This window comes from Quercus suber, unplaced genomic scaffold (assembly GCF_002906115.3).
Source record: "Quercus suber isolate HL8 unplaced genomic scaffold, Cork oak 2.0 scaffold_656, whole genome shotgun sequence".
Lineage (NCBI taxonomy): Eukaryota > Viridiplantae > Streptophyta > Magnoliopsida > Fagales > Fagaceae > Quercus > Quercus suber.
In genome coordinates, this window is record NW_027070097.1 from 6,839 (window position 1) to 13,551 (window position 6,713).

The 6,713-nt window shown below is 33.0% G+C and overlaps 1 long non-coding RNA gene across 1 annotated transcript; it reads right to left on the bottom strand.

Moving 5' to 3' along the window:
- Window positions 1-1,408: 1,408 nt before the first annotated feature.
- On the bottom strand, window positions 1,409-2,313 carry LOC136064278 (uncharacterized). Its single transcript, XR_010625923.1, has 2 exons — window positions 2,200-2,313; window positions 1,409-1,627 (listed from the first exon to the last, which is right to left on the bottom strand). It is a non-coding gene; the product is annotated as an uncharacterized LOC136064278 (long non-coding RNA).
- Window positions 2,314-6,713: the final 4,400 nt, after the last annotated feature.

Here is a 6,713-nt window from a genome sequence, read left to right on the forward strand (position 1 = left end):
GTACATAAATAAAACATTTTCTATAGTTTAGGAATGAAATATGATCTTTTTAATAGTTTAGAGACGAAAAATGAACTTCTTAAAGTTTATATATGAAAAACAAACTTTTGGTAAAATTTAAGAACTTGAAAATAATCACCTAAAATGAACTTGGCACAGTATAAATATTTGATGTAGAATCTTTAAGAATTCAACACTAAAATAGATTTCTTGAAAAGTTCATGAAGGGTCATTAGTAAGGATTGATGTTTAAAGGTTTTAGATAAGAAAATATTGAATCTTGATGGCTGTTGAGGTTAAAATAGGGGTAAAACAAGAAGCAACATAAAAACAAGGCAATCACACCAAGGTGTTCCTAATAATTCAAACTTAGATAGGAGAAGACAATCACACCATCAATGCTTAAAATAAGCTGCTGTAATTTTATTAGAATCAATCTCATTATGAATATTATTCACTACAATGAAGCCTTTATATCGGCTATTGTGAAATTTTTTTCCTAGGAATAGGACTCTAGATTACCTATTCCTAGAATGACTAGGATTACTAATACAAACAAAAAAGAACTTAATAACTTCAAAACCAAATAGAAAAAGGACTCAATACATAAAATAAGACTCATGAGCCTTTCATATAGCAAAGAACAGCACATTTCAGATTTGTGGAAATTACAGAATTGCCCTTATTCTAGTAGAACTTAATTAAAATTTAAAACTGATCCAGCAACAAATAAACAATAAAATAAGACTCGATTCAACTTTAAAATGGCTAAACAAGATCCCAAGAGAGCTGTCCATATCCAAAACATCCCAATTTAATGCTTGAGCAATACAATTACCCTTTTTCTTGCCCCTTATAGGTCTTTAAAGTGGGATGCCACTTACGTTATAATTAGTAAGTAAAAAGTATACAAGATATAATTAGTACAAGCAAAATAAGCAGCAGGAGATAATACAAAGTGGGTACAAATTTTATAACAGTTATGAGATGACACCCATCATAAAATTTAGTCACTCTTTATGAAAGGATCCACTACAAATGGGATGATAGCATCATGACAACAACCCAAAAAATAAAAGCATCCAGAATTACAATGTCAATGAGACATTCTTATTTAAAATGTAAATTTGAACTCTTGGAGACTTTCAGGCTGAGTTTATGTCATCAATGGTCAGTGTCAAATAGGAATAATGCTGGAGGCACCTAATATGAGAAGAATCACACAATTAAATTATCATTATTAACAGGTCTTTTTTCCTGATTTCATTGCAAAACATATATTACTGGTCATACCCAGTGTAGGAACACATGGAGAAACAAAGAGGTGCGTCATAAGCATAAAATAAGGGTTGCTGGGAAACTTCAACGTGCAATTTGGCACGTGGAAGGATAGATTTTGCAGGTACAGACACAGTAACAGGAGTAACCAGCTAAGAATTTCCCCTTATTTCATAGTTGGCTGGCCATTTTCAATACCCACATACGCATGTTGCACAAGACAATGGAATTGCTAGATTGTAACAAGACAACTTCGCCATCGCTTGGGTAGAAGGCTAGGAAATCCACAGGCAACTGGAGGGTGGAGCACCTTCCCTATTTTAAACTTCGTGTATAATGAACCATGTACCTGCATAACCGTACATAGTCCTTGAGTTCCAAAATAATTATTAAAAAAGAAAAAATCTGCTTCTAAGAAGCAACAAAACTACTTTGATACTGATGAAACTTAACCCATTGTGAAGCAAAAGAAAAAAAAAAAATCATCTGTAGTGCATCATTTGATCAGAAAGTTGGAGGAATTACGTTGCTTTAATGAGTGAAAAATTGTGCATTCACAATCAAAGAAAAATACGTCCAAAACACACGGCCAAAACTTAACTAGAAAGCAAATCAATGCAAAATACAGCATCACACATTAAAGGACAACTTAGGAGATGTTCCATCAAAAGCTCCATCACCATGCGGTGAACTAGGTATCTCTAGTTTCTCTGCATAAAGAACATAACGTATTATGTTGGTTTATAACTTGATAACAACCCACTAAATCTTATACTCTTGACTTCGAACTGAATCCAACATTGTTGGAGAAATCGTCAACAAATACTAACAAATACTCTTTCAAGGATTAGGTTGAATGAGCAAAATGACACAAACAGATCATAAGTAGGGCACATTCACAACATGAAATCTAGTACAAACCTTTCTTTCCAACTTCATTATATATAGTTTGTTTGAAAAAGGAAATGATTTGATGAGACTTGCCTCCTCCTTTTAGCCTTCTTAAGTACAGCCCACCACAAGGTTTTTCATTCTTCCAAGATGGGTCGGGTATGCTTTCAGTCAAGCTGACAAGCATCAATTTTTGTCTCTGCGCGTTGTCAATCAAAATTGGGGTGATGTGAACCCAAATGTTCTTGGTCACTACAAAATGTGGGGTATTGGACCGCGTTTTTAAAAACGTGGCTACAAACAGGATAAAGCCGTGTTTTTAAAAAACTTGACTTAAGTTATTCATATGAAGCCGCGTTTTATGTGTGCGGCTATAGCCCATGTCTAGAGCCGCGTTTTTTGGGGGAGCTATTGCCGCTTTTTAAAAACGCGGCTATAGGACCTTCCTTTTTCTTCTTCTTCTTTTCTTTCTTTTTTTTTTTTTTTTTTTTTTTTTTTTTTTTTTTTAAATCTTATCCATGGCTGTGTTTAAAATACCCTAGTTCCAGTTGGCCTAAAGCCGAGTTTTATAGACGCGACTTTAAATTTAGTCTGAAGCCGCGTGTTTAAAACGCGGCTTTAGTTTGTATTGGGGCCGCGTTTCTTAAACGCGGCTTTAGAGTTTGCCTAATGCCGCAATTTAAAATTGCGGCTTTAGGATTTATATAAATAGGAAACTAAAAACATTTTCACCTCTCAAGCCCGATCGTACATCAGCTTCCATCTCTCAAGCCCGATCTCAACCCTCACCCTCCATCTCTCCAATCTCAAGCTAGCCCTCACCCTCCACTTCCAAACCTTTTGTCTCCAACCTCTTGACATTTCAAATCTTAGGGTTTTAAGTTCTGTGTTTAATTTGAATAGAAATTAGGGCAAAGTTCTTTAGGTTCCATCATCGACGGTTAGCATCTCATCGCTGCAGCCATCATCGGCCACGACGGCAGCGTCTGGGCTTAGAGCGCCACCTTCCCTCAGGTCCTCTCTCTCTGTCTCTCTCTCTCTAAATTTTTCCTTATTTTTTTTGGTTTTGATTTTCAGAATTCAGTTAGATCTGGTTGTTTTAGTTTTTCGATTTTTATTTTTTTGAATTTTTTTTGTGGGTATTGATCTATGTGGTGGATTGGTGTTTTTGAATCTGTTTGTTTCTTCAAACCCATTCCTCCCAAAACACACCATTTCGTCCTCAAAGTCAAAGCCACTGAGTCAACTCAACCCAATCACAAATTTAGTGTTTTTGCATTTTTGTCTAAATAAGCCTTTCTATTCCTTTGTTTCCCAGATTCGTTTCTTCTTTTTATGTTTGTTTGTTTTTGTGTTTATTTTTTTGTTATGGCTCTCAAAGCTTCTCCTATATGGGTTTGTCACAGCACTCCTTGTTTTGATTTGGGGTCCTTAGATTTGTGGTCTAGGAAGTCTGGGTCAGCTTTCAATTTGAGGTTCGATTTAGAAATGCCTCGCAAATGGGAATGTTGTTGCTTGGCTGTTTTGGCTCAGATAGCTATTACTTCTGTGGAAGATGAGAAGCCAAAAGTGTCTGGTGTTGAACCTTCTTGGGGCATTGAAAGGACTCAAGGCAATGAGTCCAGAGGTTTTCACAAGGATTTGAACCTTCTTCCTAGTAAGTCAACTCAATCTCACATTTGTTTTTTAATTGAAAGTTCTTTGCTTTATCAATGTTTTATGTTTATTTTTTATTAGGTAGACAGCATAGAAGGGTTTTTCTTTTTCTTTTTCTTTTTAATGTTTTCCAATCATTGAGACTTGTACTTTGTATGAAAGAACATATTTTTGCCTATAATGGATTTGCTAGATCATATGATTAGTTATTGTACAATGTAGATTGATATGATGTGATGTGATCTTTTTTTTTTTTTGCAATCTGGTGATGGCTTTGAATCTATATATTACTAGAAGCTGAAGCGTAGCATTTATTGTTGCTACGCTCCAATTAAGCCACATAAGTGTCCACCTCATTATCATTTTCTTTCCAATTTTCTTATAATTGTTTTTAACATTTACTTTTTATTTTATTTTAATATTTACACTTTTTCCAACCTTTTTCCATCCTTATCTTTTCATCTCCCCACTATCCTCTACATAAATATTATTCTTCTTCTTTTCATCTCCCCACTACCCTCTACATAACTATTATTCTTCTTCTTTCTCTTCATCTTCCTTTATTTTGTCCCTTCTTATTCACATTGTCTTACTATAAATTGGTAACTATCTATTCCATTCTATGCATGGTTTTCTCTCATAAAAAAGGTTCTCTCACTCTCTCTCTCTCTCTCTCTCTCTCTCTCTCTCTCAATTTTTCTATGAATTTTTTATATTATTCTATTTATGCCAAATTACTAATCTTTGGGAATCCTTTCTTTTCTTTTTTTCTTCTTTTGTTTTTCTACACTAGAATCATTATGCTTATTTCTCACTTAATTTAATCGGGTAGTTTGCAGAAATTCAAAAAAAGGTTCTCTCTCTCTTTCTCTCTCAATTTTCGATGAATTTTTTACACATTCTTCTATTTATGCCAAATTACTAATCTTTGGGAATTATTATTATTTTTTCTCTATGCTAGAATCATTATGCTCATTTTCTCACTTAATTTAATCGGGTAGTTTGTAGGAATTCAAGTAAAGCTAGACAATAAGGAATTTTACGGCATTTGAAAACGCCTAAATATATACCAGCCAAAAGTTGAAAATGAGCAAATTAGTGGAGCTATGATTAAGCTTCAAACGGGATTGATGGTATTGCCAATGTTCTTTAATTAGCATCCTTATTTCTATTTCTCTATATATGTTTCCTAGAATTAGTATTAGTCTCATTTTTATTTTCTCTATTATATTCTAGGTAAACCAAGAGTTCTTTAAAACTCCACATTGGTTAATGCCATTTAGGTTTGTTTTTTAAATTTATTTTTCTCTTTAATTGTTAAATGTTACCCTTTTTTTGCTCTTTCTTATAACTCTAATTAATTTTGATGGTTCTTTTTTTTTTTTTTTTTTTTAATATAGATGTGAGGAGAGGAAGGAAGACAGAGAGGCTGCTGTTAGAATCCAAAACAGAAGCTGAAACCATGAGAATCAAAAGGTGGGGAAGGGGAGGAAACTAAACCTGAAACAATGAATAAGTTGTAACTGTGAAAACTTAAAGCATAAGATGTATAAGTTGTAACAGAAGGCAAGGGAATAGCATAAGTTGTAACCGTGAAAAACAATCAGGTTTGACAAAGGGAGTTAGTTGAAAAGGCTTTGGGTGTGGGCTTGGGCTGTATAGTGGATTTAAATGTATAAGAAGTGGACTTTAAACTAGAGTTAGGGCTGAATATAATTTTAGTTTTATTAGTATTTTATTAATTGGTAAAAACTATTTTAAAATTGAATTAAAAATTCAGAAAATAGGATGTGAATGACATGGCAGCTGACGTGGCTTAATATGAGCGTAGCAACATTAAATGCTATGCTTCAACTTTTAGTAATATATAGATATCAACATGTGAAACACGGGTGTGTTTTTGGATTTGGGTAAAAGTGCGAGTGCGAGTATGGGTGTGGAACTCAACAATTTTTGAAAAAATAGGGTGCGGGTGCGGCAATTAAAAAATTATTAAAAATATTTTTATTTATACTTTCTATATATTGCTAAGCATACTTTTTCACATTATATAAACATATGCCAAATTTAAGAGCAATCTATATATTACTAAAAGCTGAAGCGTAGCATTTATTGTTACTACGCTCCAGTTGAGCCACATAAGCGTCCACCTCATTATCATTTTCTTTCCAATTTTCTTATAATTGTTTTTTAACATTTACTTTTCATTTTATTTTAATATTTACACTTTTTCCAACTTTTCTCCATCCTTATCTTTTCATCTCCCCACTACCTTCTACATAAATATTATTATTCTTCTTTTCATCTCCCCACTACCCTCTACATAATTATTATTCTTCTTCTTTCTCTTCATCTTCCTTTATTTTGTCTCTTCTTATTCACATTGTCTTACTATAAATTAGTAACTATCTATTCCATTCTATACATGGTTTTCTCTCATAAAAAAGGTTCTCTCTCTCTCTCTCTCTCTCTCTCTCTCTCTCTCTCTCTCTCTCTCTCTATTTTTCTATGAATTTTTTATATTCCTCTATTTATGCCAAATTACTAATCTTTGGGAATCCTTTCTTTTCTTTTTTTTCTTCTTTGTTTTTCTACACTAGAATCATTATGCTCATTTCTCACTTAATTTAATCGGGTAGTTTGCAGGAATTCAAAAAAAGGTTCTCTCTCTCTTTCTCTCTCAATTTTCAATGAATTTTTTATACATTCTTCTATTTATGCCAAATTACTAATCTTTGATAGTATTAGTCTCATTTTTATTTTCTCTATTATATTCTAGGTAAACGAAGAGTTCTTTAAAACTCCACATTGGTTAATGCCATTTAGATTTGTTTTTTAAATTGTTTTTTTTTTTCTCTTAATTGTTAAATGTTACCCTTTTTTGCTCT